Source organism: Coptis chinensis, chromosome 2, assembly GCF_015680905.1.
Source record: "Coptis chinensis isolate HL-2020 chromosome 2, ASM1568090v1, whole genome shotgun sequence".
Classification (NCBI taxonomy): domain Eukaryota; kingdom Viridiplantae; phylum Streptophyta; class Magnoliopsida; order Ranunculales; family Ranunculaceae; genus Coptis; species Coptis chinensis.
Window position 1 is genome coordinate 94752949 of NC_141457.1, and position 25395 is coordinate 94778343.

Consider the following 25395-nt stretch of genomic DNA (forward strand, 5'->3'; position numbering starts at 1 on the left):
GGTCGAACAAATTGAAGAAGCGGACACATATTTCATGAAAAGATTTTAAAACTCAAAAGACAAACACGAGTAATATAACTTCGGTGACTATGATTCAAGAAAATGTTGACATCACACCTAATGTAGTATCTGAGAAAAGCCTTTGTCTTTGGAATATCACAGAAAACTTGTATAAATTAAAATATGCGAGATAAATTAACACAATCTCTGACTAAGCCTACTGATATAACATATGATCGACATCAACATGCATACCTTACATATATAGATTGGATGCACTTATTTGCAAGACATTTAAAAAAAAAGAGAATAGAGTAACGGATAAAAAATTGAAGTGTCAAAGCTCAGGGATTCAGGGAAGCAAACACTGAAACGGAAAGGCAAACTTTGCTAATTTGATATATTGATATCAATATAATAATATTGTAGAGACACAATGTTAGACACCAAATAGTTCCAAAGTTAATGGCATTACATAGTTCGCAAATAACAATGACATATACTAAATGAAAACAGATAAAGACACTATGTAACAAATGCACCCAGTTAAGGTTAACATAGTGCATACATAATCGGGTGAATATTCGTGAGCTCTCAACAAAGCTAATCGGCAAACTCACAGCCAGAGGAAACCAAAAGAAGGCCAAAAAGTAACTTGAAAAAGGAAGGATTCAGTGAACAGTCTCTTAGATTCTCTGTTATATAGATTGTCTTTGATTCTATCCCCAGATCTTCTGGATTTCCTCTTTTCATTGGACAGTGCAGATAGATATTATCTCCAAGCCAGCAAGTGCATAGTAATTCATCAACTACACTTTATTCACTTGGACGAAACAATAGTTCTAAGGAAGTATCATTCATAAAACTATAGATTGATGACCATGAATAAAGCAATAATAATAGTTATGTGCACGAAGTATCATTGAATGTAATCCCCGGTAACACCGTTGTACTTTCGATCATTGACAATATATGAAATCAAACCCCAGTCAACCCCCATGCGCTCATTTGTATCATTGATCATTATTAGGACACATATAAACATAAAATCTATATAGAAATAAAGTTAAGAACATGAAAGGCTAGTCAACCTCAACCTGCACGATAGCTTTACAACATGAAAGATACAACTTACTTATCGTCGGCAACAATCGGCAATATAGAAATAATGTATTTTCTTTCCATCAATTATAGAAATTCTAAAAATAACATACAATTAAAAGTTGCTTACCCGCAGTTGGCTATTGGACAGAGGATAGGAAACTGGCGAAAGTAATTATGGAGGTTGATTGACGCGGGAGTTACGGTTTCGTTTTAAACATGCATCCCTTCTTGTGCTTCAATTGCATGGTGCAATCTATTACTCCATCGTCCTCCCTGCATGACTCGGCAAGTAAATTCATCCACAGTAAAACACCAATCAAATCGAAGGTTAATGTTTCTCTCGAAAACATGCACGCTCGATGAGCGTGGTATTCAGAGATGTCGTGCATTAAGTAGAGAATGTTGTTATCCTGAATTTATAAAGCGAATTATACACTCAAATTCCTAGACTCCTTTAATGTAATTTCAAGAGAGCGACTACTTTAAAGATAGAAATCGACAGCGTATTTGTAGCAGCTGAATCAATACCAAAAAGATATCCAAAGTTCCATGTCTTAGGGGTCCCGAGAGTTTTATCGGTTCTCTGGGCTCAACTCCTATTTTATGTTTGGCTTATACTACTGTATATAGATCACAACAACAAAAACAGCAAAAAACATAACATTCTCTGTATAGAGTTCAGATATGGTTATTTACATGGTTTCCTGCTCAAAGTAAAATATAGTTTCTCTACATTAGCTGGAGCACAGGAAGCTATGGAATACATAACAATTATATCATTTCCCCTAATCTTCGAAAACCAGTCAAACTAATAATATCATCAGCGATTTAGCAAGAGTCCAACACCATATTCATTAAAAATTATATACTGGCGATCAAACCAATAGCAGGAGATGATACAATAGAATATAGATTACCAAAACGGCAACCCCAGTCAATTTTTTTTTTTATCAAGCTAGAACATTAGGTAGAACATCTAGCACAGAAGTCATGTTCGACATATAGCCAAAACTATATTGAAGCAAAAAATAGCCAAAAGTAGGAGGAGGTAGGTTCTACGCACTTTTTATCGGTCTATATATCATAGATGCAGTTATAGCTCTTTTAGTAAAATCGAAGTATATATATATAATATATGGATATTGTCCCCACTGATTTCGATGAAAAGGACGAAGCATTCTAGCATTCCATCCTTGCATGAGCTTCCTTAGTCATGCAACATGGAAATATCATATTACACCAATTGAAAGTAGATTTCATAATTGAAAAAACAAAACCTTCGAAGTGTTAAAACTCAACCTGATGAGTCGTATTGTTAAAACACATACAAACAAAATGATAAATATATGTACACATAAAATTAAATATGGAGAAGATGGCCAAATTAAGCAAGAACGGAAATTAGGGAGGAACTTACAGTGAAATGAGATTGGACTTATGGAGAATCTACATTGGAATACAAATGTACATTACATGACTGGAGAACGTCTTTGTAGACAACATTTCCTGTAAATGTGCCTTCGAAACCACTTAAGACTCCTTTCTACACCCGAAAAGGCAAAGTAGAAAAAAAAATCGGAGAATTAAAATAGAATAAATTAAACATAAAATGAAACAACAAATCAGAAGAACTGATACTACAGGAGGGAAAAGCCGGGGTTTTTTTTTTAGAAAACCACTTTCAGACTACTAATTGATCCAGAAATCTAGAAATTTTGGAAAGAAAAAAAATATAAAGTTGATTTGCGACTTACGGTTGGAACCCTTGATCCGGATAACCAGAGCAATCGAATCTTTCAATCTTCAAGAACTTCTCGCAAGTTTTATTGGAAAGAATTGAAGAAACTGGACGGAAATTGTGATTTTAGTATTTGGGAATACGGAGGAGACGCACTGTTTGGATTAGCAAAAAATTGTTGTACCTAAAATGACCAACATAGGCGGCCCTTCTGATTTGAACTCTCAAACTTAACTGCTTTTAACTGGGAATTGTGATTTGGGAAAATGATAATAGGGTTTAAATTTATGTTTCGTTGGTTGGCAAAGTGTTTGTATCTACTACTATTCCTAAAATAACCTATTATATCTACTACACTGTAAATTCAAAGCCCCCTAAAATAACTGACTACTATTCCTAAAATAACCCTATATAATATATACCACACTGTAGAGTCAAATCCCCCTATCATGGTAACAAACTTAACCCCAATAATCTACCACAACAGGTTGTTGGATAGTTAGGATAAAGACCTACCTCTCTTTAGAGTAAAAAAAGAATTGATTCAATATCTTCTCCTTTACTTTACTTATCCTTTCTTTCATCCCTGAATGCGCTCCCAATTGACGTCCCTACGTGAAAGACACAAACCGAGGAGGTGGTGACCAAGCTCGAGAGGAGACCGGCGATAACATCACTGTTGTAAGTGGTTGGTACACCTTGCATGGAATTGTTCCGGGAGTCTATGTAGCTTTCATTTAGAAAGGGTCCACCTACGAGTGCTCCAACAGCCACATTGGGGTTAGGTTCAGTTGATTCCAACCACTTGAAGCCTTTACATACTATTTTTGCATTGGCTGGAATTGAAGCCCCCCTGTGGTGTACATACTCAGGGTACTTGTTCCCATAACCAATGAGATTGCTCATCTCCATGGCATTGTTCCCCAACACATAATCAGCCTAAAAGAAGCATTGCACGTTAGGATGGTTAGATGGTGTTATAAAGAAATGTGGCCAATAGAACTTGTCTGTATACAACTCTTCGGAAACAAAGACTTGTGTTAATTCATAGGTGAAGGAGGGGTGGTAGATGGCTGAGGTTTTGCGCTTTAAGGATTTACATCAGCTAAAAATTGGAATGGAATCCAATACTCACCCCTACTTTGTGTACGTACAAATGACACACCACATAACCAACAATCAATTACCGGTCTGCCGGCTGAACTTGGTATACTCTGGTTCCATGATAGAAACATACTTTTATTATATTTTTCAAAACATATGAAATGTTTCACTCATTGAAAATTCTATCTACAAAAGAAGGTCAACGGGCATATACTAAAGTAGCTCAACATACACCTTCTTCTATGTAAGGTTAAATTAAAGTCCAAACGGATTTTTGTCATAAAATATAAGCGGTCAAATTAAAACCTCTTTGTTGGGGATAAAGGATAGATGCTTTACATTATGGGCAATTTTTAGTAACGCGTCTGAGACAATCTAATGCTCGATTCTAAAGGAGAGCCCATTTTACTATGTTCCAAAATAATAGTGCATGTTGAGTGGATGTGGGAATCATCATATAGTTCAACCCCCCCCCCCCCCCCCTAAAGACCCCGTCAAGTGATAATATACGACCTCTTCTTCTATTTGTATTGGTGTTGGATAGTACCTCTGAAATGGCAAAATTTCAAAGATTTGCATATGTGTAGGTCTTTCCATTACAATATAGGGCAGGTGTTTGGGATGAAAGCATGTAATCACTGTAAAGAACGGCAAGAAATGCTTTGAGCCAACAAATTGTGTGCTGCAGAGAGCATTCCATTGATTGACCCATATCATACCACCTGCAAGTTGGTAAGAATCACGGTGCCGAGAACAATGTTGTACGATTCCTCCTAATCATTACTTGGTTTATATGTAAAAACAGTTCTTAGCTCAATAGCTAATAACAAACTACTGAATGGACAAAGTTATCTAGATTATAACCGACATTTTAAATTTCCTTAATAAATGAATTGGTCTATGTTTGGACATGTAAAAGATTACCAAATTTGTTTACGTCCGGTGAGGCTAGGGGAATCGGTAGAAGGTCGCACATGAGAGCCTCAAATTGTTCTTCTGTACATTTGGAGTCCAAAGCTATCAGCATCTGAAATCTCTTTTCCACCAAAGAAACTTACTCTGGACAGTAGAACCTGCTCCAAAATTGCAGATTTGCGTGATTGTTACAGCTTATTCCTTAAGGGTTATCAACATCTACAAAAACTCTCTGCTATATAAGGTGAGGTATTCTTTTTTGTTTTTTAACTGTTTTTTATAGTTTATTATTTTTACAAATCTGTTTAAATTGCTTAAGAGTCTTATCAGTAGGTGTAGAGATTTAACGTTCCTTTATAACACATTACTTGAATATCTGAGAAATGACTACGGAATTATTAGGTGTAAATTGCTTTCGTTTTATTGAAACTCAAGATGTTGTTATTAGTAGTAGCCGTTGTAAATATATGTCACTATGTAGTAAGAGAAGTAGGTTTACTAACATGGTCAGATGAAAATTAAATGCAAAGTGTTTACAGTATATCTTGCATTTGGCAATAACACGATATAATACGAGTTCCAAAGATGCTTGCTATCCCAACTAAGCCATGTTGGATTGCCCCGATTGGCAAATTCTTTTCCATTTTCCCCATCGGATACTTGAGATATGAATTTTCCCCTGTTGCATGGTAGAGCCAAGAAGCGCCCACGAAGTTCATCTCCATATCCCATTATAGAGTTGTAGTAAGTTTGAACCGGGGATACTAACACTTGTAAGAGCCTCTATAGGTATCATCGAAAGTGAAAATCTGTTATGCTTAAGAAGCACACATGAATATGTTGAGTTGATTTTCTTACGCACCCGGTGAAGCCCGATGCGGCCATTTCTTTGTTTTAGCGAAGAACCTCGTCCCTGTTAAAGACGCCTTGGTGAATGTTGCGATATATGTTGCGATATGATTTTTTTAATTGTTAAGCTTTCATGCATGTAATAAGGTGCCAATTTTCCTTTTACCAACAACTAACTTAAAACAACATTTGAAACTAAAAACTACAAAAGTTTCCCTTCAAACCTATTTTAGATATTTAATTACGCCACGGATGTCATCGAATCTGAATCTGAAATTCAAAGTACCATACTCAAAATGTAGACCTATATTCTGGAATGATCATCAAAACAAAGACATAAAAAGTTCTTGAATGCGTGAATGGTACTTCTAGTACTCTTTGCTTTGGCATGAATTAAAATTAGGAAAATTGTGCTTGTTATTAACTTATTATTGATAGAAAATGTGTGAAAGCGGTTGGGGGTATATTCTACGGACTCATTCATATGCTTTTCCCTTTTTCTTAAATTTGTAAGGCCAATGAGTACACATGATTTTGCGCAGAGAACATAAATGATTCCAAAATACTGATTAGCTTAACGAGAGAATGTGAAACTATAATCTAAGAAAAAAGAAGAATTAAGAGGGGAAAAACAAACAATCAGAAAAATGTGAAAGATGTGAAATAAGTCCATCAAGTTCCACAGTGAAGAAAGGCAACACTTACCGGACACGGCATGAGAAACATAGGGCCACCATAATCCCCTAGCCAATGCCCATCATGTCCCCTGGATAGTTGAGTAATAGCTCAAAGCCATTCTTAAAGTGGTTGTTACTTTGCCTAAATGCAGAACTTCTTCAGTATCATGTCCCCGGATTCTCGAGGAGAGTGATTTAAAATGCATAAACGAATGTAAAATGCAAAGTACTAAAACATATGTTATCCAGTTGTTTCTAAATTCCTTGTGAACATCAAGAGTCGGTTCCATTATGTACAGAAAAAGACTACATTGCGCCAAAAAGAAACTGCATAAATAATCCGATTTCAAAAGGCAAGCAAGATGAGGGTTTCAAGAGCAATATGTGGACCAAGTGATGAAACCTTTGTTGCCATAACCAAATTATGAAAAAATTCCATATAAAAACTCACGTGCTAAAATTCAATAGAGGAACATAATTCACTCATCTAACTCTCAAACATTTGGTCGAAAGCATTATTAGTCATTGTCAATGTTCCGAGATAATGAAAACTTAATAATTGAGTACTACCAAAACAAAGTTTAGTCTTGGTATTTTATCTTTTTCTTGCAAAAAACACAAAATTCACTTAAATTCAATTCTACTTAATACCATTTCCAAATAAACGAGTTTGCGAAAGTACACGAAGCCCTCGTAAGTAGATCTGAACTATGTTTCTTCTCAAACCTATGATTCCCATAACCTTGGAAACAGAGAATTGTATCGAAGAATAATCGACCGGTTTCGAGAATCTGAAACGGTGTTGAAACGGTGCAAAAAAATTAGTGTGGTTTCCTACAAATTGAAAAAGAGAATTGAATCGGAGAATTTTATTGACTCACTTGCATTTATGACGAAGCAAAGAATGCCAATTGGAATAATCGACCGGTCTAACGGGTTTTAATTGGGAAGGAACGAGAGAAGACGAATGAACGGTTAATTTTTTTTTTCGTTGGGAAACCGCGAAATGGTGTCTCTATCTGTTTTCAGGTTGAGTTTTATAGTCTTGGGAAATAATTTAAATTACCAATTTACCCTTCAAACGTGAATTGTGAGAAAATTTGGTGGGTGAATTTTTTGGGTACCCTTTTGGACCAAAACATTAGGTTAAAACCAAGAATACGGAGACTACTAGCACATAAGGAAACCCATGCCAAACACATATAGAATCCTTTATAGCACATTAAAAGACAATCAGACCCTACAGAGAAGCCTTTTGTCTTTGTTTGAAGCAGATTAACATAATAACGCCAAGGTGTTAGAATGTTCATTATACTTTGTTCCTTCAAATCATGGCTTTGTATGACTCCCTCAATTGCAAGGGAACTTCGATTAGAAAGCAAAAAGGTATGAGTACTTAAAACAAAAAAAAATAGGTGAAGAAGAACACATAGAACCAAAAAAATAATAGGAAATGAATTGAAGATGCTTGAATAACTTGGGCCAAGTTTGACAGTAAAGTTGTGAAGGCAGAAAGTGCTTATTCTAATAAGCATCTCACTATCAAACATCTCCTCTAAGTCAACCAATTGGACACAATGAAGACAGGGTAACAATAAACGGAAAAGAAGAAAACAGAGATGCCACCATAAGACGAATGAGCGATCGCGTATATCATGGGACTAAAACTTGAGATCACCAAAAAATCAAAAGGGGATAGAAGAACGTACCTTTGAATTTTAAATGAAAAGAACTAAAACAATCTTTGGAGCAATTGTTCCAACCATATCAAAGGCAAGAAGACATAACTGTTGGAAAATTGCAGACTTATATCACAGGATTAAAGAATATTAGAAAACGGAAGTGAAAGAAAGTATTACCTTTAATTCTGAAAATCGAAAACAGGGTTTAAATTTATGTTCGTTGGTTGCAAAGTGTTTGATTTGAACTTTTGAAGTTTTAATTGGGAATATTAGGAACGGAGAAGACGAACGAACGGTTTACTTTTTTTTAATTAGGAAACTGCAAAACGGTGTCTCTGTTTTGTGAAGATGTTGAGTTTTATACTCCTTGGGAATGCTTTAAATTACCGATTTACCCTTTCAGCGAAGAGCAAAAAGAAAGTGGCAGTCCAACTTTCAGGTACCATTTTGATTAAAAACTTTGGCCTAAAATCGGGAATACGGGAACTAATTGGAAAAGCAAGTATCCGCATTATATATAAGATAAAAAAAATTCTGAGACCTAGGAACAAAAGAAATGATGTTTGGAAAGAGGGAACAGAACAATTAACTAACCTTAGTATGAAGTTAGTAAAGTTGCATAATGCTTCATGGCATACTGCTATAGAAAAATAATTGGTGTAACTAACCTCACACGGTTGGAGAAAGCACTACTGGTCCCAGAACAGTAGTTGATTATGCAATTATGACTATTCCTTCTTCAACTTCAACAGCTCCGAGTCACCATAAATGCTACATAAAAATTATCCAATGAATCAAGATCAAGAAACCCAGTGAATGAAAATCAATTATAAATAGTGTAATTAAAGTTTGAAATAAATGGCGGACCTGTTTTGTAAAGATTTACTACATCCTTTTGCTCTTCCATAATTTCGTTCATAGCAAAACAACGTAATCTAATCAACGATAGTTATTAGTGTCAAAACAATAAAAAGTATATATAAAATGCAAATCAGTAGGTGGTGTAACAAAGCAACTTGACCAGAATGATAGAACTCCAATTAAGCTCTCCTACAATGTCTTTCACGCCCACATAAATCACAAATTACAACTTCTACCAACGCCGCTCACAGTTAAGTGGAGTGGAGCAAGAGAAACATTGGGTACTTTTCCTTCATCAATGTGGGGATAGAGCCAGAAGTGAGGCTTTTTGCCTTCGTCAATTTCCATTATCATTGACAGGTGCTACTCTTACATGAATGGCTTACACCATAAAACCATTCCTACTTGGGATGCTATGGTCACAACATTTCTAAGAAGATTCTTCTATAGAGATTTTTTAGAAGGGGACCACGGAAGAATTCATATTAGAAATGTTGAATCCCTTCAATAAAACTACACTCTGTTTCATTGGTACTTGCGGCGTATTTACAACCATTCATGAGATGCAAATAATGTTTTAAAAAGGTAGAGGAGAAACCAAAGACCTAATCACTGCACCCTTTTACGAACCCTTTTGAAATAAGGTTCAATGGAAACTTGAACAAACTTGAAACTGTGACTTAATTTTGAAACCTACCCAATGATATAACAATAATAAAAGAAGCAACAGAAACACTAAACAGAAATGGCATATGCCATTGAGCCATACTGTTTAATAATTATTCATGCCCACAATAATCCTGAAAGTTTAATCACGACTATTGGATGTCTTGAACAATAAAAATGATTCTAATCAGATTAAAGAACATATTTAGCCATGAAAGATAAAAGAATCTGCATACCAAGTATTGGGCGTATTTATCCATATATACTACAAAGATGCTCAAGAACATATGATTTGTGAAGCCAATGCAAGAAGTCGAACTATAAATGCAACAAAGGAAAGACAGTCGGAAAAAACACAAAAGGAAAATCTAATTTCCAAATGAAACCAATTCAAATAATAGAATGTGGAAAGGAGAAATAGAATAGATCTAAAATCCAGTAAAATCAATCAATAGAAATTGAAATGCTAAACCTTTTTAAAAAAATGAAATTATTCAATAAAACTTGTGTCGTTGGTGATAGATTTTCCTTCCCAAGTCCTAACACAAACAATAGAATAAGAGAGAAAAGAGAGTAGTCACCTCTTGCCTGCGAAGGAAGATAGAGAAAACAATGATTAATTCTTTACATCTTTATGTTTATATTTGCTATCATAAAGAAATAACTGGAAAATTTACCTGATTATTGATCATTTTTCGAAGGGAGAAATCAATGAAGAAAAAGATTGTTGTTGGTGCTGAAAAGAGAGATCATAATCGAGGAGTTTAATTTTTTGTTGGATTTTTTCCGTAAGGATTTAAAACATTTGGGTTTCACTGGGTTTTAATGCCAATCTTGCCAACACCGCATTCGAGCCACTACTCAGCCCACCCAGGATGGAATTCCAGTCGTTGGTTATAAAACTTCTCTCCCCTTGTTCTTGTTATATTGATATCAGGAACGGAGAAGACGAACGAATGGTTTAATTTTTTTTATTTAGGAAACCGCAAAACGGTGTCTCTATTTTGTTAAGACCCGTTGAGTTTTATAGTTCAGGGGATACTTTAAATTATCGATTTACCCTTCGAACGTGAAGTATAGAAAATGTGGTGGGTGAAACTTTTGGGTACCCTTTTGGAACAAAAGATTGGGTTAAAATTAAAAATACGGACACTAATAAACAGCGGCAAGTTTTCCCATTATATATAAGATATAAAATAGATACATGTATATATTTGTGTGTGTGTGAAATATAAAGCAAGGTAAGAAATATATGAAACAAGAAGTTTGTGTATTTATGGTTGTTTGCTTATATTAATATTGTAAATTAATGTGAACAATCTATTATGGTAGAAGTTACACATTCAAGCGGTAACTTGGTATGCGTGTCACAATTTGCCTTTTACATATATATATATATATATATATATATATATATATATATATATATATATATATATATATATATATATATATATATATATTGAAAGACTCAATATTTGTCATAACACGGATGGGGTGGACCTCTCCCACAAAGTTGGTTGGATCGCCAGTTGGCTCTTCATAAATTCATTCTATCTCCCATGATAGAGCTTGGCATGACTCTAGGTAAAACTTTCTTTTGCTCTTGAAGTGATCTTTCTATAAAGTAATTTAGGGAAAAGTTAAGTGAATGAGAGAGTTCATCACTTATATTTATAGAATCTTAATAGAAACCTTAGAAAGGGTAATAAAGTAATTACAAAGATAATATAGGAAAAATATTATAATAGCCCTGCTAACACTCCTCCTCAAGCTGGACTATGGATATCACACATACCCAAATTTGGACAAAACCTTTGAAAATAGTCTACTACTAACGCCAGTAAGAAAGTCCGCGAACTATTTGAGGGCGTCGAACATATAAAGCACAAATCGTCGGAAGTCACTTTCTCAATGAAAGTACCGATCAACTTCTATATGTCTGGTACGATCATGTTGCACAGGATTAGCCAAAATACTAAGAGCAGACTTGTTGTCACAGTAAAGTGTCATCAGAAGAGAGACGTAGATGAAGGTCTCGTAGAAAACCTTTTAGCCATATCAGCTCACATACACCTTGGGCCATCGCCTACATACTCTTCAAAGATCGGACCTAGAAACAACATCTTGTTTCTTACTCCGCCATGTAACCAAATTACCACCAATAGTGGTACAATACCCAGAAGTAGATCGACAATCAGATCTACAACCTGCATAGTCAGCATCAGTCCACGCCTCGACCCGAGAATGACCATTATCTCAAAACAAAAGGCCACGTCCAGGACATCCTTTGAGATAACGAAGCACACGAATAGCTGCCTGAAGATGAGGAAGGCACGGCTTGTGCATAAACTGATTGAGAACTCCAACCACATATGTAATATCAGGACGGATGAGAAAAAGATAGAGGAGCTTCCCAAGAAGCCGCTGATACTGACCAATGTCGTCCAACAACTCCCCATCATAGTCGGCTAGGTGATGGTTCTGTTCAATAGGTGTCTCAGCAGGACGACATGCAAGTTGCCCTGAAGTAGAGAGAATATCAAGAATATACTTTCTCTGAGAGATAAAAATACCATAACTAGAACGAGCAACCTCAATCCCAAGGAAGTAACGCAAGGGGCCGAGATCTTTCACCTGAAAGTGGGTACTGAGATAGGATTTCAGGTCACTAATACCCTGAACATCATCGCCAGTAATAACAATATCGTCCACATAAACAAGCAATACAACACTCTTCGTACTAGAGTGTTGAAGAAACAAGGTGGGGTCAGCTTAACTCTGAACATATCCATATGTGGTCATGGCTGCAGCAAATGTTTCAGCCCAAGTGCGAGGAGACTGTTTAAGCCCATAGATAGACTTTTTCAACCGGCACACCAAGCCCGAAGTAGAAGAAGAACGGAAACCAGGTGGTGAAGACATATACACCTCTTCTTGTAAAGCCCCATTGAGAAAGACATTTTTCACATCTATCTGAAAAAGGGGCCATGACTTGGACGCAGCAAGAGAAAAAATAACTCGAATCGTATTCATCTTGGCCACAGGAGCAAAGGTCTCGATAATCAACCCCATGAATCTGCAGCATACCCTTAGCAACCAACCGAGCCTTGTACCTACTAACTGTTCCATTCGGGTTTTGTTTCACCATGAAAACCCATTTACACCCGACTGCTCTACGGCCAGGCGGAAGAGAAACCAAGACCCAAGTATTATTGACCTCTAATGCATGTAATTCCTCCAACATTGCAACCTTCCAATGAGGTTTGGGCCAACGCCTCTGCCAGCAATCGTATGGTATATCGACCGATGAGAGAGAAGCCTGAAAAGATCTATAACTAGGAGACAAATGATGATCCGAAGTATAATCGGTGATAGAATAAGCTACTGATATTAGCATATCTAGGCGGCATTCTGCGATGCGCTTCTCTTTCGAACAAAGAATAGGTAGAGTATCAGTTCTATCAACAACTGGTAAATCAACATCAATAGTAACTGGTACAGGAGGGATAGGAGATGGCTCAATACCTGATAAAAGTGAATCAGTGGCAAGTGGTGAACCCGAGAAGCCCGAAAGATGTCGGGCAGTCTGGTGGAGAAGGTTGGCGCCCTGGATATAGACGAGTATAGACCTGTAAAGGAGGTGAAACCAAATGTGGAATTGGAGGAGAGACTATAGGCTCTGGATGAACACTCATCGGAAGTGGAAAAGAAATAGGAACCGAATGTGAATCCTCATGAGGAAAAGGGAGCACCGGAAACCACTCCCCCTGAGATAGAACATTACCTGAAAAGAATGGAGCATGTTTGAAGAAGGTAACGTCCATGGAGATGAAACAACGACGCGATGAGGGGTGATAACACCGATAACCCTTCTGAGTATGAGAGTAACCCAGGAACACACATTTCAAAGCACGTGGATCTAGTTTAGAGATAGACCTGGTGACTTGGACGAAACAAACACACCCATAAACACGAGGTGGGATTTGAAAAACAGAACGATCAGGATGAATAATGGAATACGGGGTGCGAAAGCCAAAAGCTCGAGATGGAGAACGGTTAATGAGATACACCGCCGTAAGGACAGCATCAGACCAGAAACGTGAAGGAACATTCATGCCAATAGACATAGCACGAGCAAGATCAAGAATATGACGGTTTTTTCTTTCTGACTTGCCATTTTGCTGTGGAGTCTGAGTGTTAGAGGTTTGATGCAAAATACCATTGGCCTCACAGAACTGTCGAAGACCATGAGACAGAAATTCCCCACCCTGATCGGAACGAAAGACTTTAACTGTTGTACCAAACTGTGTACGAACCATTGCAGTAAAACTCTGGAAAATGGAGGAGACTTCATCTTTGGATTTCATTAAATAAACCCAAGTACACCTAGAGAAATCGTCAATGAATAACACAAAATAACGAAATTCTAAAACAGAAGTGACCGGGGCAGGACCCCAAACATCAGAGTGCACAATATCAAACAAAGACGAAGTTTTATTACTACTTAATGGATAAGGGCTATAATGATGTTTAGCCAGTTCACATGTCTCACAAGATAGAATTGACATGGATACTTTGGAAAAGAAAGATGGAAACAAATAACGTAGATACTCAAAAGAAATATGACCTAAGCGGTGATGCCATCGTAACACCCGCTTTACATTTTCACTACCAGGCGAAGACTCTAACTGGAGGGCATGGGGAGAGACTGAAGAAACAGGTCTATCCAGTACATATAAGCCACCCTCTTCACGTCCACTGCCAATCACCTTCTGCGACACCAGATCCTGGAAAACACAGTAAGATGGATAAAAGGTTACACTGCAATTTACATCTTTGGTAAATTTACTAACAAAAATAAGATTGGTGGTCAACTTGGGGACATGAAGAACATCAGGTAACAAAAATGAATCAGTAACTGGGATACAACCCTACCCTACAATAGATGTTTCATCCCCATTGGCAAGACGAACTGTCCGTTTCCAAGAACTAGATGCATAATTCCGAAAAAGAGAAGACATACCAGTCATATTATCAGTGGCACCCGAATAAACAATCCAGGGTGAAGTCCGGGATGCAAAAGCACTATTAGCAGATGCAAAATTACCTGCATGAGAAGGTCCTGGTTGAGAAGACATAGAGAGAAATTTTCGGAACCTGCTGATCTCTTCCGGAGAAAGAGCACTAGAAGCAGAAGACTCTAATGTACTAGAGTCAGCAGATAGGTGTCTTGAGGGGGCCGAGATGTTGATCGTGGTGGTTGAAAACCAGGAAGACGACCGTGTAATTGATAACATGTTGCCTTTACATGCCCAAATCTACCACAATGATCACACTTCTTGTTTGGAGGACGAGAACTACCAGAGGCCGTTGGCAATGGAAAAGCCCAGGTAGTGGTGCTTGGAAAGTTTGTGGAGGAACTGACGGTGGTGGCGGATATAAGCATAACGGATTGCCATAGCGAAAGTCTCGCATGAAGACCGACCGAGTATGAGGCACAGAATTTCGGCGACTCGATCGAGAGACAATAGGCATGTGCTTCCTCGGAGTTGGGAACGATGCTTGTCAAAGCGGATGAATAACAACATACTCAAACCGAGGATTGAGCCCGACAAGAAACTTAAATACTGGATTCTTCTCCATAATTTTTGCATAAATCTCTGCTGCATTAGGCGGCCATTCAATAAAACTATCATAATGAGATAGTTCTTCCCAACCGGATCGAAGTCTCGCGATAGTACGCCCCAAGAGATTGAGTTCCTGTTTGAAATTTCAATCTCATTGGAAAGTTGGAAACTCCTTGCATTATTATGTCTTTCAGAATTTCTTGTCGTAAGAGATTCCCAAATAAGATATCGATTAATGCGTAAACAAATAGCCAAGCAGAAATCGTTGGTTGCATAGAATTAATCAACCAAGTCCTCACCATAGAATCATCGAGAACCACTTAACATACTTGGATCGGTTTACGGGTGCCTTTTACGTGCCCGAAGAAATCCTATCTTTCCACGGCCTCCAACAAACAGTTTTATAGACTGTGCCCATCGAACATAGTTCAAACCATCTAGTAGCTGTGAGGTAACTTTCAAATTCGGATGATCATGAACAGGGTAGAAGGACTGGACATCTTCACCTGTTCTAACCGAAGAAACAGTCGAGATAGTAGACTCATCACTATTAGTCATATCGATTAAATAATTACCTCAAAAATAATAAATAGATTTGAGATTCAGATCAACACCTATCGCATCTTGCGATTGGTTATAAAAAAAAAAGGAATGACAGAAAAGAAGAAGAAAAAAACGCGGAAGCTTAGGTTGCAATCAGAACAATTTGCTTTAATGGTTCTGATACCATGTAAAAAGTAATTTAGGGAAAAGTTAAGTGAATGAGAGAGCTCATCACTTATATTTATAGAATCATAATAGAAACTCTAGAAAGGGTAATAAAGTAATTACAGAGGTAATATAGGAAAAATACTATAATAGCCCTGCTAACAATCTTATCTTACATGATAAGATCTTATCATGGCGTGCTTGGGCAAGAGTAGTATTAGGATGGGTGACTTCTTGGGAAATCGTCGTGTTGCACCCGTCTTTTAAGATTATAGGAAAAAAATGATCTTATCGTGTGGATTCCCACCTTGTTTGTATGAAACTTTATAAAGACAAAAGACTTATGACTCAAAGTCTAAAACTACAATGAACATTGGAAGAGAGTTTTGATCTCTAGTTGTCTCTAGACCTCTAGTACTTTTTGAAATGACTTAATTAGTATGAGGTGTTCACATATTGCAGTTTTGTTGAAGTGATAAAACTTTTGAGGACAGTTGTAAAAGTCTATGTTAGTTTCCTCTTTGGAAATGTTTTTCACCCTTTTACCTTTGCTTTTTCAATATCTTTAGTTAGTTTAATATGTTTGCTACAAAATGAATTCTACTGATATTCCAGTATTTCTGTTCAGTGCTGCCATCATTCTCTGGAAATGTTCTAGCAGCCATCAAAATCGTATTTCCTTCAGCCAATATAACTAGACTTAAAAACTGGTAATCTTTTAACGTCTTTAAAATTCTATTTACGTGATAATCCATGAAGAAGTTTGGTCTCCACAAATTTTTTTGTGCAATCATGAATTAATAACTGGCTATAATTTCACCATAATACTCTAAAAGATTTATTGGCTATATTTCACTTCTCCCTGCACTAGGAACACTATTGATGGTGATCCTCGCTGGTGCTGTTCGTATTTTCTTGATCCATCAGATCCCCTATTTGTTGAAATTGGGCATGCTTTTATTAAGCAACAAATGGAAGGTGCACATCTTGTTTATCATATGAAGTTGTTCTATTATCTATCAATTTCATCCATAGTCATTGGCTTCAGAGTTCATAGACACGAAAATACCTGCAGTGTGGTGCTTTGTGTAGATCAGATTCAGAGATTTTGCATCATCTTATAATGCCTCAGCTTGTAATATTATAATTTATGAATAGCTGGTATTATGGTATGGGTACTGGGTTAGGCAGTTAGGCTTAATAATAAAGTCTTGATTCCCTTGGCAGTATGTTGGATAGCGTGTTTGTCTATTTATCAGTGTTGTCTCTAACTATAACACCCCGACTTTTTCTTTTGTTTTTCTAGTATAAAAAAATAATAATAATAATAAAAATTGATAAAATGGATAGATGATAACTATCAGTTAAAGATAAAAGTCCCGTAAATAATAGATAAGTGTTGTCCTTGTTTTTCGGTGAGTTTTCTCACGTAGAGTTTTTGAGGGAAAAACATAGCGAGAGTTTTAGAAAAAAAAAAGGGGGGAGTTTTACTGAAAGAAGAAAAGAAAAGTTTTTCTTGTAGCTGGCTGATAATCGGAGAGCGCTACAGGTGAGTAGTTAATTTTTCTACTTCACCGGTATACAGAAACAGCTTTATTGTTCATTCTTCTTCGTCATGTCTCGTTATTAGTAAACTAGTTAAATATCGGTATATTGTTTTGAGTTATTATTTGAACTGTTGCGGCTTATTGGGTTGTTGAAGCTCGAAAGAGCGACAATTGCGGCGTCGCGAGTCCAATAGCAAGAAATCGCCAGTATTTCTATTTGAACCTTTATTATTATGTTATACTGTGTTTGTGTGTGGGTTGGTTTCGGATTGGTGGTCGCGATTTGGAGGAAGGGTACATACCTAAATAAGGTTGATTGTTTTGGTAGGTGATGTGGGTTTAGAATCGGTTGTGAGGAGCTGTTCAAGCTCTGACGGTGCGTCAATGGCGTCGCCTGTCCGTTTTTATTTTGAACTATGGTGGTTGTAGTGATGTTTAATTGGTTGGTTTGAGTTTGGGTATTGAGGTTGGAATGAGGGCTGTCGAATGGGTGCTAGAAAGGGCTGTTGAAGCTCGAAGCTCCATTAATGGCGGCACGCCCAAACGTCCTTCAGTAAATTAATTCTAACCGTTTTTGGTTGATTTTGTTGGTTGATTGATAAAGGGGTTGAAGTGGCTAGGGTAGTGTGTGTGAGGGCTGCAAATGGTGGTGGTGGAAGCTTAAAACAAGCTGTTAATGGCGGCCAGAAACATCACAAATCTACTTTGGAAGAAAGGGATTGTTTTAACTAATTGAAGCTTTCGCTTTTGTTAAAGTTGGTTGGGTTTTTATGTGGGTAAAAACCGATATGATGAAGTGGGAGGAGGAGGAGAACCCGATTTGGTGGCTGGTGGTGGAGGAGGTTGTTGGAGCTGGTGAGGGAGATGACCGTTGGTTGGGTTTAAGATTGGGTCGTACCCCTCATAGTGTTGTTTGAGGTCAAACCACGAGTCTTGATAGATGGCCGGTGGTGGCTGGAGGTGGAGGAGAGGTGCTGTGAGGAAGAAGAAGATGAATAGTGAGAGTTGTTTTGTTTGGGCTTGGGCTGAACTTAGTGGCTGGGCTTAAGTGTTTTGAATTTTGACATTTCAATTTGGGCTTAAGTTATGTTAGATTGGGCCTGTGAAAGACTAAACCCTTTGGGCCTTCGTCTTTGGGGTTTTGACCAGAGTTGACTGTTGACTGTTGACTAGAGTTGACTGTTGATTGTTGACTAGAGTTGACCTTGACTGTTGACCAGGGTTGACTTTGACCAGTTGACCCAGATTTGACCTTTTAACTCGGATTATGATTCGGTCTATTAAGATAGGTCTAGGGCTATTAACATGTTTGGCTTTAGGCTAAGACCTTTATATATACGTGTGTATGTGTATTAACTACAATGTGATATTTTAGTTTTTATGATATGCAACGTTATGACACTTAAACATCGATCTAATTAATAACGCGTAAACAAAAAATACAAGAAACAAGATACTCCTACGTTCTCTGAAATAGGATATGCAATAAAGTTCAATAATGTGTAAACAATTTACCGCACTCTTTTCGAACTCTCCACGCCTCAAGTTTTGGAATTGAGTTTTATGACTGTTGATGTCATATGTTAGGTGGACATTTATTGAATGTGCCATAAATGGTCTGTTATCGTTATCTATGGGTATTCATTGAATGTGCCATGAATGACCAGATTCTTTGAACTGCCCTAGAGAGGAACTAAGGTATTCGCCTTGCGGGTTAGTTGTATTATTTGATTATGCGAGTGTTTGAATTTACTTTTGAATACCTAATATAATATCTACATATGTTATATAGAAGTTCTAACTTTCTTTTGCAGGAAGGTAGGACTTAATAACATTTTATGCAGGGACGCAGTCCTACCCTTATACAGTAGTGGATATCGGTAAGTTTTAATTCAATGATTTAGATATTAAAACGAGTTATTAGAATCAATATACGTATACTGTACTAATATTGATTTCAGCATTTTGAAGGTGTTTCAACTTTCAAATACAAAATGTTTTGACCTTATTGTTATACATATAGTAGTATGAGTCTGTGATGTTAACCAAATTTGGTTTGTAAATGATTGAATTTGTTGTCATTGTTAGTTTCGGATCGGTGTTCTGGTGTATGAGTCGATCGTCTTAATTGAACTAGTCAGCAGATTTTAGAAGACGTTGGAAGTAAGAAAGTTTCAGTTTGTACATCTATAAATGCTTAACCTTCTCCATTCAATTTAATTTTCTATCACCTCATCCAAATACTGGGAATAGCTTTTTTTTCTTAAGAAAAGGTCTTACGTTGACAAGTCTTACTTGGTGCATTCTAGTAGCCATTCGGATCTCACAATTAGCACTAGTTGAGAAAAGTTTCTCATTTTATCGTCTCGCAGGTTGGTGTTGGCATGTGCATGGAGGGAATAGAACAGAATCCAGTAGTCTTTGAGCTGATGTCTGAGATGGCTTTTCGTAGTGAAAAAGTCCAACTTGAGGTACCTTCTCAACTTTGTCAGTTTGTTTTGAGGAGTTAAACAGGAGACAATCACATTTTCACTTGACCGCAATAGCTGTCAAACAGATTTATTTGTCTCTGTTTTAGCCACAACAGTACCACGCCTATGAATCTATTGCATTGTTCAATAATCACTAAGAGAAATTAGAGAGTATTTATATGTAAAGACTGCAAAATAATTATACTTTGATAATGTGCACTGTGGAGACTGGGCACATGTTAACAGAAGTTTGGTAGATTTGATTGACAGTTTTGTATGTTATGGAACATCAACATTCTATTATATGAAAGGAAAAGGTCATAATGTAAGAACACTGCCCAATCAATAGGACCCTAATTTCGGTTGTGCACTACAGTATTTCAGTAGATATCGATATATTAAAATAAATTAAATAAAAAAAAAACACCTATAGACCGTAACTGCATTAAACCTACCCTAATGCATAGAAATTTATATGTTTACCGTTTGTTTTAATTATAGGCCAACAACCCTTTCCTTTTGCAGGAATGGCTGAAATCATACTCCTATCGAAGATATGGTAAAAAAATTAATCTAATTGAGGATGCATGGGAAATTCTTCACCGGACAATCTACAACTGCACAGATAGAATTTCTGTACGTTCTTTGTATCGGTTTTCTTTCTTTGACTTGATTCTTTGGGAGACTAAACTTTGTCATATTTCTTTGGGAACTGCGTTAAATTTGAGAAGGTTTAAGGAACACACTATTGAGTGGGAGGACAAGGATGAGCATTATGATGAGAAATTTTCTGACCACATCATTTTCTCCAATGAAAAGTATATATCTATTAGGCTGTTTGATATGCTTGATCTGAATAGCAACTTTACAGTACCCAGTTCAATTCGAATGTTATGAATAAAGTTCTCAGACTGGATCTTCTAAGACTGGCTGCCATTTTCATTCTCGCAGGATCACAACAAAGATTTCATTGTTAAGTTTCCAGATTTTGATCCATCATCGTACTTCCAATCAAATATGTCCAAAGATAGCCATATTGGCAATCTCTTCTCGCAGGGTACTACCAACAGATTCTCCTCAAGAGAAACGACCTTTGTTTTGCCTCAGCATAATCAACCACATTTATGGTACTCAACTGAGGAAGTCATTGTCGCCTTACAACTGTTCCTAGATGCAAGAAATTATCTTGCAGGAAGCCTCACGTACAGGTAACTGCTTATTTAAATTGACAAAGTTCTCTCTCTCTTGCGATCGTCAACGGTTTGACTAATGTCAATGGGTGAAGTCCTAACCTTTCACAAAAAATCAAAGACGACATAATATACTTGTAAGAGCTATAAGTCGATAAGAATGTATTACTTGTACAATAATAAATTTTAATCTGCTTATGTAAGATAAACACCAAATTGCAATTTAACTCAAAGTTCACTCCACAGATTAAGAAAATAAATGAGGGAATCTTGATGACTGCAACTTGACTCTAACTAGGAGAAATCTCTACTCTATAGGCGATAATTCTTATTGTGCTGCTTCATGGCAGATACGACTTGGTTGACCTAACTCGACAAGTGCTTTCAAAACTAGCAAACCAAGTATATGCGGATGCAATGATTGCTTTCTATCTAAAGGATGCCAATGCATTAAGTCTTCAGAGCCAAAAGTTTCTCCAACTCATCAAAGATATTGACATTCTGCTCGCTTCTGACAATAATTTTCTACTAGGAACTTGGACAGAAAGTGCTAAAAGGCTTGCTACTAACCCTACCGAGAAGAGACAGGTAATAACCACATGATTCCACTGTTTATATAGTCATCTTTAATACGTGTACCAATCTCACATCTTTTTTCTTTTTTCTCAATAGTATGAGTGGAACGCAAGGACGCAGTTGACAATGTGGTACGACAATACAAAAACCAAGCAGAATAAGCTCCATGATTATGGTAATAATTCTCTCCACTTACAGGTGACTTGACTTGACGTTATTCATCAGTGTTGTTGACAATCTTCTTTTCTTGTACATTTTCAGCGAACAAATTTTGGAGTGGACTCTTAGAAGGATACTATTTGCCGCGGACTTCAACATATTTCGATTATCTGTTGACAAGTGTGAGACGAAATGAAAGTTTTAAGTTGGAGGAATGGAAAACAGAGTGGATTTCATTTTCAAACAAGTGGCAGTCAGGTACGGAACTTTACCCAGTGCAGGCCAAGGCGACTCCCTTGCTATTTCAAAAGCACTGTTTAAGAAATACCTCAGTTGAAATTTTGGGGACATAAGAGCTTAATAGAGATGAACATTGAAGGGAGATGCACTTATGAGCTTCCCTTCCAAATTCTTTGCTGTGGACTTGTCGTTCTAGTTAATTGATTTAGCATGTTTGTGAATATGAAATTGCCTGATTTATGTAAAGATGGCAAATGAAATTTTGCAGCGTTAATAGAAAACAAAGTGCAGATTGTATTTTTGAATCTGGCTTGCATTTGAATGGCACGTATTTATGGCTGGCCTTATTCATGGCAGGCCCAGAAGTTATTGAGAAGTTTCTTAGATTTGATACATTAGTGGTTGTACGGTTGCTTGAAGGATATTTGCGCCGACCCTTCTGCGGAGGCCTTCTTTTTTTCCCGAAGTAGTTCTAACAAAATTAGTTAGCTACGTCAGTGATTTTTTTTTCCTTCTAAAGCAAAAAGTTGAGATGAAAGGTATATTTGATAGGTTAATGGAGTCATGGAGGCAGCCATTTCCTATTTTTCTGCAGTAAGACACTATTTCTTTGTTTATGCTTAAGTATATTGAATTTTACTTTTCTGACTCCTTTTTCCAAGAATGAAAATATGAGTTATTAAATATGCATGCATTCCGTAAAAGTAAATGATTTTCTTGACAAATGAACTCTTCCATCAATCCATCATGCCTTGATGTAATGAACCAACCGAGAAGAACATTTAAGGGAGAATGGAAGGACACTCTACGAAGTACGAAGTCTAACGAAAGTGATACATCAGAGCTTGTAGGATTGCCTGAAGGACATTCATTTTTCCCCTGTGCTAAGCTGCTAACCCTTCTGTACCACCTCTTTTAGGATTTGGGTCTTGCAAAAAATCTATGAAGTACCACCTCAGACAGATTCCATAATACAAACAACCATGACTTCAGATAGATTTCGTGTTTCTCATCTAAATGATGGACACTCATTCATCAGGCCTTCTACGTCTAAAGCACAAGACAACCGTTTAAGGAAAATCATAGCTATTGAATAGATCGAACAAGAAATTTTAGATGCAACAACAAAGTAATGACATTAGTTAGAATGGACTTCATCGTACACCAAGAAAATATATGTTGGCACAAACTAAACTAAACAAGTTATAAAATTTATTAAGTAGATGTAGTAACTAATACAGTCCACTTCGGGACAAAGGTCCATGTCCCAAAAATGCCGACGATCAACTATTGAGTTTTGAAATAATCCAAACAGGAGGTGAAAATGGAGAAGCAGAGGTAGTGTTGGTGGAAAAAGGTCGAACTTTTCTGTCTTCCAAATTAAAAACTCCCATGTCAAAAGAAATTTCAATGTTGACATTAGTTCTATAATACTGCATACGATGGTCTTCAACAAAGTAGATGAAATTCCTCTTGAATATTGTCTCCGCAGAAGCCAATACAGAAACCGAAGTATTAAAACCCAAGAACAAAGCATGCTGTCCTAAACTTTCCACGAGACGCCATATATTATAAACAAAATCAAGTTTGAAAACATAGAATGCATTAGTATAGAACTTTTTTATTCCTCCTTCCTCTCCTTCCTCTTTTGGTGATTCATGTTGAAGAACTTGTAGCAACTCCCCTGACCATTCTACCAAGTAGCGATTTATACCTACACCTAGAAAACATCCAAAACCTAACGAAAAGGACACGTGCACTTCACTTGCCTTTGGAGGATTACTCTTGATATCTAAAATGTATAACTTCCTATTAGCACAAATTCCATACAATTGCTGCTTGAAGTATATAACATCCATAACACAAGGGATGTTTTGTATTGTCGTCCACGTTTTGTCTCCTGGTCTAGCAATTGCTATCTTCTTGAGAACAGTATGGATGGCTACCGCAATGAAATCTTCAGATGGATCCTTAGGATAGGTTAAAACCACTTTACTTACCATAAGTTCACGACTTCGAGTTTGATTTATTGTTGGATCATGAATCTGGGTATTGAATGTGGATTGTGATGGGAGATTCATATGAACTTTGGAGAATAGATTGAAAATATGCATATCAAGTTCCATATCAACTGTAACAATCCAATTACCTGCGGCTCGCACCTATGCCGATGGATCTCGGGTAAATCAAGCTCGTATACTTTCGTCTTATCGAATTCTTCCCCACCTTTCGTAAGACCAAGAAAAGAACGACGACATGAGTAGAGGAAGCTGTGGCACTGGATAGTTGTAAGAAACGCATCTCCATGACTTGCAAACCACTTTAAACTGCAAGTAGTCGACAAAAGAATCGAGTCGTTGGCAGATGAGTGACAGGAGTTCTTCTGGGATACCAGACCAATCAGCCATTGGAGCAGATAGAATAAGATTGACGAAAACTTTGAATTGTAGTTTAAATTGGATCTTCTCGGTTTTCCAATTTTTTCTATTTAGAGATGTGCCTTCAGAAGAACATGCCGTAGTTCTTCTTTTATACTGGGTTAAACCTTGTTTGTGTTGGATTAGGAAAATCAGAAAGCAATTAGAGTACTTAACCAATTACTACATCAAAACGGGCCGGGTACAGTCAGACTTTCCTATGGTATGGGGCCGTGCCAGGGCCGGCCCAGAACTTTGAGGGCCCCAAGACGAGTTTCTTAAAATAGGACTATAATATTATTGAGAAAAAAAAAACAAGTCCTTTACACAAAGGTCGTGGGCCAATGTTTGAGTGGACTGGACTACATATAATTTGACTGGACTGGACAACATTTACATGTGGCCTAATAGGTATAAGATTATACTTGGGGGCCCAAAGTTTGACCAACAAGCTGGGAGTTGGTTAGAGCTGGCACTGGGCCGTGCGAACCTGAATATCGCCATAAGAGTTAACTCCGGCAGGCCATGGCCTAGACGGCTAGACATCTCGTGTGATGACTTGTAGAAACTAGGATGAGTGAGACTGGCCCAAAGTGGATCCCGATAGAAGGATTTGTACGTTCCCATACCATGAAAACTGTTTCTCTGACCTATGAAGAAACTTTCTTTCCTTGGTAACACACTAGAATGTTGAGTGCATTTTTCACTGGGCTTAGTTTATGTTTATGCGCATTTTCTAATTCACAATAGATAGCGTAATCATAACAATCCCATTTCAAGGACCCCCCATTTCAATATAGATAACATGTACAGATATCAAGTACCTCAGTGTAACATGGACAGTCAGGGGCACGCCACAGC

The 25395-nt window shown here is 37.1% G+C and overlaps 1 long non-coding RNA gene and 1 pseudogene across 2 annotated transcripts; one reads left to right on the forward strand and one right to left on the reverse strand.

Moving 5' to 3' along the window:
* Nucleotides 1-13337: 13337 nt before the first annotated feature.
* LOC147519198 (uncharacterized) lies at nucleotides 13338-14818 on the reverse strand. The gene is made up of 2 exons (XR_015214196.1): nucleotides 14623-14818; nucleotides 13338-14386 (listed from the first exon to the last, which is right to left on the reverse strand). It is a non-coding gene; the product is annotated as an uncharacterized LOC147519198 (long non-coding RNA).
* A 4795-nt stretch (nucleotides 14819-19613) lies between these two features.
* Nucleotides 19614-24619, forward strand: LOC147519199 (alpha-N-acetylglucosaminidase-like; annotated as a pseudogene). The gene is made up of 7 exons (XR_015213130.1): nucleotides 19614-19658; nucleotides 19854-19952; nucleotides 20478-20588; nucleotides 20904-21160; nucleotides 21493-21730; nucleotides 21815-21893; nucleotides 21980-24619. The product of XR_015213130.1 is annotated as an alpha-N-acetylglucosaminidase-like (transcript).
* Nucleotides 24620-25395: the final 776 nt, after the last annotated feature.